The sequence below is a fragment of the Neomonachus schauinslandi genome, chromosome 2 (assembly GCF_002201575.2).
Source record: "Neomonachus schauinslandi chromosome 2, ASM220157v2, whole genome shotgun sequence".
In the NCBI taxonomy this organism is placed as follows: Eukaryota; Metazoa; Chordata; class Mammalia; order Carnivora; family Phocidae; genus Neomonachus; species Neomonachus schauinslandi.
Genome location: NC_058404.1, coordinates 96,134,696 through 96,146,027, shown reverse-complemented (window position 1 = coordinate 96,146,027; position 11,332 = coordinate 96,134,696).

Here is an 11,332-nt window from a genome sequence, read left to right as displayed (position 1 = left end):
ATTATCATTTCTGATATGTTTACTGTTTGTCATTACAGTTCTATTGTATTTATGTCTACCAGTTTCTTTTGTGTTTTGTATCTGCATACTTCTTTGCTTTTCTTTTTTTCCTTTCCTGCCTTCTTCGAGGCTGAATTTCCTGTAATCTCTTTTACTTTTTGTACTGATTTTCTTTGAGAGGGTACAGCAGTGGTTTATTAATATTCACTTTACATTATCATGACTATGAAAATATTCATAGCTGAGCTATGTATCACACTAGAATTACATTTCTTGAACAACTTTGTGTTTTTCCGGAGTTACTTTGCTTGCTCAAACACATCTGATAATCTATCTGTAGGGTTTTTTTTGGTTCCTTTTTCTCTCCTTTTGAAGACAGCTCTCTTGAGCCCTCTGATTTCCTTTTTCTATCTGGACTGGTTGCTATGTATATAGCATTTCCAGTGTATAAATAAAATTACAATGAACATTTGGGTTGTTTCCAGATTTTGGCTTTGAAAACCATACTGCTATGACAGTGTTTGGTGAATATGCACGCAGGTTTCTCTGGAGTTTTACTTAGACTGCATTTGCTGGATCTTAATATTGGTGTATCTCAAATGTTAGGAGATAATGCCTAATTTTTTTACATTTCCACCTGCAACATATAAGAGTTTATATTGTTCCACACCCTCATCAGTACTTGGTGTTGTGATCTATTAAAATTTTTGCCAGATTGACAAGTGTAGAATAGTGTATCATTGTGGTTTTAATTTGCATTTCCCTAATTACTGAAGAGGTTGAAATCTTATTTATTAGATAGTCATCTTTGCTCTTGTGAAGTGCCTTCTTCTGCCTATTTTTTCTCTTGGGTTGTCTGGCTTTTTCTTGGTGATTATGAAGAGTTCTGAATATCCTTTGTCTATTGACATATGTGGCAAACGTCTTCTCCCAGTCTAGGTTCCCACTCTCTTAGTAATGTCTTGATAAACAGAAATTCTTAACTTTAATGTAGTCTAATTTTACAGACTTCCTTTACAGATACTGCTCTTTAAATTTGGATAGTATTTTAAAAAAATTCTTTATTTAAATTCAATTTAGTTAACATATACTGTATTATTAGTTACCGGGGTAGAATTTAGTGATTCATCAGTTGCATATAACACCCAGTGTTCATGGCATCAAGTGCCCTCCTTAATGCCCATTACCCAGTTACCCCTTCCCTCCACCCACTTTCCATCCAGCAACCCTCACTTTCTTTCCTAGAGTTCAGCATCTCTTATGGTTTGCCTCCATCTCTTATTTTTCCTTCCCTTCCCCTATCTGTTTTGTTTCTTAAATTCCACGTATGACTGAACTCATGGTATTTGTCTTTCTCTGACTGACTTATTTCGCTTAGCATAATACCCGCTAGTTCCATCCATGTCATTGCAAATAGCAAGATTTCATTCTTTTTGATGGCTGAATAATATCCTAGTGTGTGTGTGTGTATACACACACACACACACACACACACACATATATATATACACCACATCTTCTTTATCCATTTATCTGTTGGTAGACATCTGGGCTCTTTCCATAGTTTGGCTCTTGTAGACATTGCTGCTATAAACATTGGGGTGCAGGTGCCCCTTCAGATCACTATGTTTGTATCCTTTGGATAAATACCTAGTAGTGCAATTGCTGGGCTGTAGCGTAGCTCTATTTTAACATTTTAAGGAAACTCCATACCGTTTTCCAGAGTGGCTGCACCAGCTTGCATTCCCACCAACAGTGTAAGATGGTTCCCCATTCCCTACATCCTCACCAACATTTGTTGTTTCCTGAGTTGTTCATTTTAGCCATTCTGACCAGTGTGAGGTGGTATCTCATTGTAGTTTTGATTTGGATTTCCCTGATGCCAAGTGATATTGAGCATTTTTCAATGTGTCTGTTGGTCATTTGTATGTCTTCTTTGCCTATTTCTTGACTGCATTATTTGTTTTTTGGGTGTTGAGCTTGATAAGTTTTTTGGTTTTTTTTTAAGATTTTATTTATTTATTTGACAGTTAGAGACATAGTGAGAGAGGGAACACAAGCAGGGGTAGTGGGAGAGGGAGAAGCAGCCTTCCCGCTGAGCAGGGAGCCCAGTGTGGGCTCAATCCCAGGACTCTGGGATCATGACCTGAGCCAAAGGCAGACGCTTAACGACTAAGCCACCCAGGCGCCCTGAGCTTGGTAAGTTCTTTATACATTGTGGATACTAGCCCTTTATCTGATAAGACATTTGTAAATATCTTCTGCCATTCTGTAGGTTGCCTTTTAGTTTTGTTGACTGTTTCCTTTGCTGTGCAAAAGCTTTTTATCTTGACAGAGTCCCAGTAGTTCATTTTTGCTTTTGTTTCTCTTGCCTTTGGAGACATGTCTAGCAAGAAGTTGCTGTGGCTGAGGTGAAAGAGGTTTCTGCCTGTGTTCTCCTCAAGGATTTTGATGGATTCCTGGGGGCACCTGGGTGGCTCAGTCATTAAGCGTCTGCCTTCAGCTCAGGTCATGATCCCAGGGTCCTGGGATCGAGCCCCACGTTGGGCTTTCTGCTCAGCGGGAAGCCTGCTTCTTCCGCTCCCACTCCCCCTGCTTGTGTTCCCTCTCTCGCTGTCTCTTTCTGTCAAAATAAAATCTTAAAAAAAAAAAGGATTTTGATGGATTCCTGACTCACATTTAGGTCTTTCATTCATTTTGAGCTTATTTTTGTGTATGGTGTAAGGAAATGGTCCAGTCTCATTCTTCTGCATGGGGCTGTCCAATTTTCCTAACACCATTTGTTGAAGAGACTATCTTTTTTTCCATTGGATATTCTTTCCTGCTTTATCGAAGATTAGTTGACCATAGAGTTGAAGGTCCATTTCTGGGTTTTCTATTCTGGCCCATTGATTATGTGTTTGTTTTTTTGCCAGTACCATAGTGTCTTGATGATTATAGCTTTGTAATAGAGCTTGAAGCCCGGAATTGTGATGCCACCAGCTTTGGTTTTCTTTTTCAACATTCCTTTGGCTATTCGGGGTCTTTTTTGGTTCCATACAAGTTTTAGTATTATTTGGTCCAGCTCTGTGAAAAAAGTTGATGGTATTTTGAAAGAGATTGCATTGAGTGTATAGATTGCTCTAGGTAGCATAGACATTTTAACAATATTTGTTCTTCCAATCCATGAGCATGAAATGTTTTTCCATTTCTTTGTGTCTTCCTCAATTTCTTTCATGAGTGTTCTATAGTTTTCTGAGTACAAATCCTTTGCCTTTTTAGTTAGGTTTATTCCTAGGTATCTTACGGTTTTTAGTGCAATTGTAAATGCGATTGACTCCTTAATCTCTCTTCCATCTCATTGTTAGTTTATAGAAATGCAACTGATTTCTGTGCATTGATTTTATATCCTGCCACTTTGCTGAATTCCTGTATGAGTTCTAGCAGTTTTGGGGTGGAGTCTTTGGGTTTTCCACATAAAGTATCATGTCATCTGTGAAGAGTGAGAGTTGGACTTCTTTGCCAATTCGGATGCCTTTTATTTCTTTTTGTTGTCTGATTGCTGAGGCTAGGACATCCAATAATTTGTTGTGATAGTGGACATCCCTGTCGTGTTCCTGACTTTAGTGGAAAAAGTTTCTCCCCATTGAGAGTGATACTGTGGGCTTTTCATAGATGGCTTTTATGATATTGAGGTATGTTCCCTCTATGCCTTCACAGCAGAGAGTTTTTATCAAGAAAGGATGCTGTACTTTGTCAGATGCTTTTTCTGCATCTATTGAGAGGATCATATGGTTCTTGTCCTTTCTTTTGTTAATGTAGTGTATCACATTAATTGATTTGAAATGTTGAACCAACCTTGCAGCCGAGGAATAAATCCCACTTGGTTGTGGTGAATAATTCTTTTAATGTACTGTTGTATCCTGTTAGCTAGTATCCTGGTGAGAATTTTTGCATCCATGTTCATCAGGGATATTGGTCTGTAATTCTTTTTGTGGGGTCTTTGTCTGGTTTTGGAATCAAGGTAATACTGGCCTCATAGGAGTAATTTGGAAGTTTTCCTTCCATTTCTATTTTTTTGGAACAGTTTCAGAAGAATAGGTATTAATTCTTCTTTAAATGTTTGGTAGAATTCCGCTGGGAAGCCATCTGGCCCTGGACTTTTGTTTGTTGGGAGGTTTTTGATTATTGATTCATTTTCTTTCCTGGTTATGGGTCTGGTCAAATTTTCTCTTTCTTCCTGTTTGAGTTTTGATAGTTTATATGTTTTTAAGAATTTATCCATTTCTTCCAGATTGCCCCATTTGTTGGCATATAATTTTTCATAATATTCTCTTATAATTGTTTGTATTTCTTTGATGTTGGTTGTGTTTTCTTTCATTTATGATTTTATTTATTTGTGTCCTTTCTCTTTCCTTTTTGGTAAGTCTGGCTTGGGGTATATTGATCTTATTAATTCTTTCAAAGAACCGGCTCCTGCTTTTGTTGGTCTGTTCTCTTTTTTTATTTTATTTCTATATAATTGATTTCTGCTCTAGTCTTTTTTTTTTTTTTTAAGATTTTATTTGACACAGAGAGAGAGAGAGATCACAAGCGGGGGGAGGGGGTGGGCAGAGGGAAAGGGAGAAGCAGGCTCCTGGCCGAGCAGGGTGCCTGATGTGGGGCTCGATCCCAGGACCCTGGGGTCATTACCTGAGCTGAAGGCAGATGCTTAACTGACTGAGTCACCAAGGCCACCCTGCTCTTGTCTTTATTATTTCCCTTTTCCTGCTGGATTTAGGCTTTCTTTGATATTCTTTTTCCAGCTCCTTTAGGTGTAAGGTTAGGTTGTGTATTTGAGACTTTTGTTTTTTGAGGAAGGCCTGTATTGCTGTATTTTCCTCTTAGGACTACCTTTGCTGCATCCCAGAGGTTCTGAACTGTAGTGTTTTCATTTTCATTTGCTTCCATGTATTTTTTAAATTAGTCTGTAATTTCCTGGTTGACCCATTCATTCTTTAGTAGGATGTTCTTTAACCTCCATGTATTTGTGTTCCTTCCACATTTTTTCTTGTGGTTGACTTTATGGGGAAAAACTTGACTTTAAGTTTTAAAGCATTGTGGTCTGAAAATATGCATCTCAATCTTTTTGTATTTGTTGAGACCTGATTTGCAACCCAGTATGTGATCTATTCTGGAGAATGTTCCATGTGCACTTGAGAAGAATGTGTATTCTGCTGCGTTAGAATGAAATGCTCTGAATATATCTGTGAAATCTATCTGGTCCAGTGTGTTACTCAAAGCCCTTGTTTCCTTGTTGATCTGCTTAGAAGATCTGTCCCTTACTGTGAGTGGGGTGTTAAAGTCCCCTACTATTATTGTATTATTATCAATGATTTTCTTTAATTTTGTTATTAATTGGTTTATATATTTGGCTGTTCCCAAGTTAGGGGCATAAATATTTACAATTGTTAGATCTTGTTGGCGAGACCATTTTATTATGATGTAGTGTCCTTCTTCATCTCTTATTACAGCCTTTGGTTTAAAATCTAATTTTTCTGGGGCTCCTGGGTGGCTCAGTTGGTTGGGCGTCTGCCTTCGGCTCAGCTCGTGATCCTGGGGTCCTGGGATCGAGCCCCACATCGGGCTCCTTGCTCAGCAGGAGGCCTGCTTCTCCCTCTCCCTCTGCTGGTCCCCCTGCTTGTTCTCTCTCTTTCTCTCTCTGTCAAATGGATAAATAAATCTAAAAAAAAAAATTCATGTTAAAAAGATAATAAAATCTAATTTTTCTGATATAAGGATGGATAGTCCAGCTTTCTTTTGATGTCCATTGGCATGATAAATGGTTTTCCACTCCCTCACTTTAAATATGGAGGCTATAGATGGGTCTTGTTTTTTTTATATAGTCTGATACCCTGTGTCTTTTGATTGGAGCATTTAGTCCATTTACATTCAGAGTAATGATTGAAAGGTATGAATTTCGTGCCATTGTATCACCTGTAAAGTCGCAGTTCCTATAGATTGTTACTTTTGGTCTGTGTTTCCATCTCAAAGGGTCCCCTTTAATATTTTTTGCAGGGCTGGTTTGGTGTTCACAAATTCCTTTAGTTTTATTTGTCCTGGAAATTCTTTCTCTCTCCTTCTATTCTGAATGACAACCTTGCTGGGTAAAGTATTCTTGGCTGCATATTTTTCCCATTTAGCACGCTGAATATATCATGCCAGTCCTTTCTGGCCTGCCAGGTCTCGGTGGACAGGTCTGCTGCCAACATTATGCATCTATGTCTACCCTTTAGGTTAAGGACCTCTTGTCCCAGGCTGCTTTCAGAATTTTCTCTCTCTTTGAAATTTGCAAGCTTCACTATTACATATTGAGGTGTGTTGACCTATTTTTATTGATTTTCAGGGGGGTTCTCTGTGCCTCTTGGACTTGAATGCCTGTTTCCTTACCCAGATTAGGGAAGTTCTCAGCCATAATGTGTTCAAATAAACCTTCTGCCCCTCTCTCTCACTCATCTTCTGGGACCCCTATTATCTGGATATTTCATTTTATGGAATTGCTGAGTTCCCTAAGTCCCCTTTCGTGATCCAGTAGTTTTCTTTCTCTTTCTTTTCCGCTTCCTTATTTTCCATCGTGTTGACTTCTATATCACTATCTTGCTCTTCTGCCTCGTTCATCCTCGTTTTCAAAGCCTCCATCTGGGACTGCATCTCATTAATAGCATTTTTAATTTCAGCCAGACTAGATTTTAGTTCTTTTAGCTCTGCAGGAAGGATCCTCTAGAGTCCTTTATGCTTTTTTTCAAGCCAGCTAGTATCTTAATAATCATTGTTTTAAATTCTAGTTGACATCTTACTTATATCTGTATTGATTAAGTCCCTGGCACTGATACTATCTCCTTTCTTTTGGGGTGAATTTCTCTGTCTTGTCATTTTGTCCAGAAAAGAAAGAATGAAAGAAAAACAAAAACAAAACAATAACAACAACAACAAAAACTTCAGGAAGTGTTTCTGGTATATGCTGTACACTCTGCTATTGTATTTTGACTGCTCTTTTCCACTGGTCCTTCCTCTGCAGAGTTCCTCCTTGCTTGTAGTGGAGAGTGTTTGGACCTTTAAATAGGTATGTTTTGATTTGTTTGTCAAAATAAGTCTGTAAAAGAAAAAATAAGAATAAAAAAGAAAAACAAAAAACAAGAACCTGATTCAAGACAAGAGAAAAGGAAAAGGAATAAAAATGAGAACAGAGAAACAAAAAATCATAAGCCTGACTTTAAAAAAAAAAAAAAAGAAAGAAGGAAAAAGAGTAGGGAAGGAAGAAAAGAGAAAAAAAAAGCAGCAGTCTGATCTGAAAAATAAGGAAACAAATGAATAAATTATAAACCTGATATCAAAAAAAGAGAAAGTGAAATATATATATATATATATATGATAAAGAATAGAAAATAAATAGAAAAATTAAGAAAAGAGAAAAAAAAGAAGTAAGACTGGTCCTATTTCCACCATTAGCTGATGTTTTGGAGCATTCTTTAATCAGACTTGGTAGATGCAGGGGCCTGTGTTGGTCTCCAGAGGGAGCTGGGCCGGCTTGCCAGCTGACTTGCATTGTAAAGATGCTCCTGGCGGATGCAGGGGGTTGAGGTTTAGTGTAGGGGATTCAAGTGCCCACTAGAGGCGCTGCGTTTCTCTCTGAAGTCCGACTGTGCTGGGGGTGGGGGGAGGAGTAAGAATATAGCATCACCCCGCCCTCTTGTCCCCGCGGGGGGACCTCATGGCCACGGCTGTTCAAAAGGTCCTCTTAGAAAAGCGAACAATCTCCGGTGTCCCAGGCTTTCGTCACTTCCCTGCCCTTAACCTGTCTGTGCCCAGGCCATCGGCACACCCAGAGCCACAGATCTCTTGTATTTTATCTCTGGTTGGTAACTGGGATTCAAAACTCCCAAGTTTTAGAAGCCTGGTATGGTGTGCACCCACTCCCGCCCCCCAGTGGAGAGGCTTGGGGCGTGCCCAGCACCATCCTGTCCCCGAAAAGCAGTTGCACAATGCACACGCAGAGACTAGAGTTTATTGTGACACTCCGCGAAAAGCTGGAACCAGATTATCAGCCGTCTTCATGCAACCCAGTCCCCTACTCCCTTCTGTCCCAGGAAAGCAGTCAGAGTGTTGAATCTCTTGTGGCAGATAGCGAAAATCAGCCGCCAGGTTATCTGCAATCTACTCTTGTCTGTTTTCTCCTCAGTTCTGCCTCAGAAAAGCTGCCGCTCTGTGCACACTCAGAGGTGAAGCCTATTGCGGCTCACAGTAAAAAGTTAAGAGGTTTTCTGCCCTCTGCTCACACCTGTGTCCCTGCTGACTCATTGGCTCCCGCCTGGCCTTCTGTCCTGGGAGAGGCAAAATACGCCCTTCCAAACGCACTTAGTAAGGGGAGTGTTCTCTCCCTGTGCGACCCAGGACATCTCCTCACCAAGGCTTATTGTGCTATCCCAACCCACTGCGCGCTCTCCCATTTTCTCCCTCTCCCTGATTTTTTTTTTTTTTTTTTTTTTTTTTAAAGATTTTATTTATTTATTTGAGAGAGCGAGAATGAGAGAGAGTACATGAGAGGGGGGAGGGTCAGAGAGAGAAGCAGGCTCCTCGCCGAGCAGGGAGCCCGATGCGGGACTCGATCCCGGGACTCCAGGATCATGACCTGAGCCGAAGGCAGTCGCTTAACCAACTGAGCCACCCAGGCGCCCCCTCTCCCTGATTTTGCTCCATGAAAAGGGCTCCCTCCCTTTGTAGCTGCTCCGCTTTCCTCTCCCCCAAATCACAGCTCTGAACCTCACATCCGCCCAGGTTCTTTCCCTCCAACCCTGGAGATTGTTTTCTTAATCCTCAGATTGTATTCTTAGTTGTTCAAAATAGTTGGATGTTGATCTAGCTGTGTTCCAAGGAGGAGGCAAATTCAGGGTCCCCCTACTACTCCGCCATCTTAACTCTGCCCCTAGTATTTCTTTATCTACATGAAAGGTTGTAGGTAAAAGTTGTCCACAAAAATGATTATCACAAGTTTAGTTAACAGTAATCACCGCACATAGTTACAATTTTTTTTCTTGTGATGAGAACTTTGGGGTATGTGCGGGAGTATTTATTTAAAAACATTTTTTTAAGTATAGTTGACACAACGTTACATTTGTTTCAGGTGTACAATGTTAGTGATTCTACTCTACACATTATGCTATGCTCACCACAAGTGAAGCTAATTGTGATGAGAAGTTTTAAGATCTCTCTTAGCAACTTTCAAATATACAATATTGTTGACTGCAGTCACCATGCTGTATAATGTTGACATCCACAGGACTTATAACTGGAAGTTTTTACCCTTTGACCACCTTCACCCATACCCTCCATCTTCAACCCCTGCCCCCCTCACCCCCCATCATCTCCTGCCTCTAGTAACCACCAGTCTGTTCTGTTTCTATGAGTTCAGTTTTTTTTTAATTCCATACATAAGTGAGATCATACAGTATTTGTCTTTCTCTTTCTGACTTACTTCACTTAGCATTTTAATCTTTTAATGTACTCCTACCTCTACCATGTTTTCTGCCATTTATTTGTTAAAGAAAGTCATTTGTTCTGTGGCATTTCTTAAGTTCTAGAATCAACTGATTGTATCCCAGTGGTACCATTTACGATGTATCTTCTGAATTTTCCAAAAGATCTAGAAACATGATTAGATTTAAGTTTGATTGGGGTGGAGGTTAGATGGAGCGGGAAAGGGACAAGAATAGTTCTTAGCTGGTACTGTTTTCACTACTAGGAATGTATAATAACTTGTTGCCTCTTTTTGCAATACTAAGATTGATTAGTAGATTCAGGAGCTGTCAGTGTGATCTATACATTGTAAAGTTCTCTATGAGTTTTCCACTCTTAATGATGATTGTTACCTAGATTCATAATTTCATTAGGAATTACAAAATGGTGACATTTCTATCATTCCTTTTGAATTTACTATCTTTGATTATCAGGTTAACCAGAAATAAAGAAGATACAGAAAAAGCTGGCTTACTGCTTCATTTTTTCCTTTATTTACTAGTTCTCAGAATAAAAGAGTTTGTGCTCTAGAAACCACCAAAGGTAATGAATAAGTTTTTGGTATATTTGTGAACTCATAGATTTTTTTTTAAATTTTTTATTGTGACAAAACAGCATTTCTTATAGTTTCTGCTTTATAAAAGTTATTGATGTCTTACGATTGCACAAATATTAATAACATTTTCTTTGGGTTTGTAACACCGAGCATAATTAAAGTATCCTTTGGTGCCTTTTAATTTTTTTCCCCTTGAATTCCACCTTGTGAGATCAAGATGTTGACCCCTGCTGTCTTTTAATTTGCTTGGCCTGGAACATCTGTACTTAGCATTTTATTTTTAACCTTTCTGTGTCTGTTTGAGGAATGTCTCTTGTACACAGCTTAGTGTTGAATTTATTAGCAAAAAAGATGAAAATATTTTTTCTTGTAAAAATGAGTTCATCCTATTTGTATTTATTTATTCATTTATTCATTTATTCAACAGAGAGAGAGGGAGAGCACAAGCAGGGGGAGTGGGAGAGGGAGAAGCAGGCTTCCTGCAGAGCAGGGAGCCCGATGCGGGGCTCGGTCCCAGGACCCTGGGATCATGACCTGAGCCGAAGGCAGACGCTTAACCAACTAAGCCACCCAGGCACCCCACTTATTTGCATTTATTGACATGACTGATTTGTTTGCTGTTCTGTCATGTTTTATATATATTTTCATATGTTTCTATATATTGTATAATTTTTCATTTGGGGATCTCTTTTATAAGCTCTTTCATTGTTGTATGTCTGGTATTTAGGGAATTTGCCTTCTTATTCTATTGGTTATTTCTATTGCTACCTTTTCATAATATCCTTCATTTCCTTAATTTTACATACTGCCTATATTAGTTCTCTAACATGAGCAATATTGAAATTATCTCATAAATTCTTCCCTATCCCTCTTTCCCTCTAACATTAAACATAATATCCTTCCATTTCCAATAAATAACCAGTATAGCTAACAGCAAGCTTATTCTACTCTCTCTGTTCTTCCCTACTCTTTGGATAACTTTACTACATCTACATCATCAGAGCCTATAACCATTATGTATAATTCTGTCACCCTTATTTCTATCATTTAGTCTTAGTTCTAGAGGTGATATATAAAATGCTCACCACCAGTCCTTTTGCTGAATTGTCTCTTGTCATCTTGGTTGTTTGAAATTTGTTCACAGCTCATGAAAACAATATTCCCTGGTTCTTCATGATAACAGTTTATGGACTTTATACTTGAAGTTCAGCTTGACTGAATATAAAATATGTGACTCATACTGCC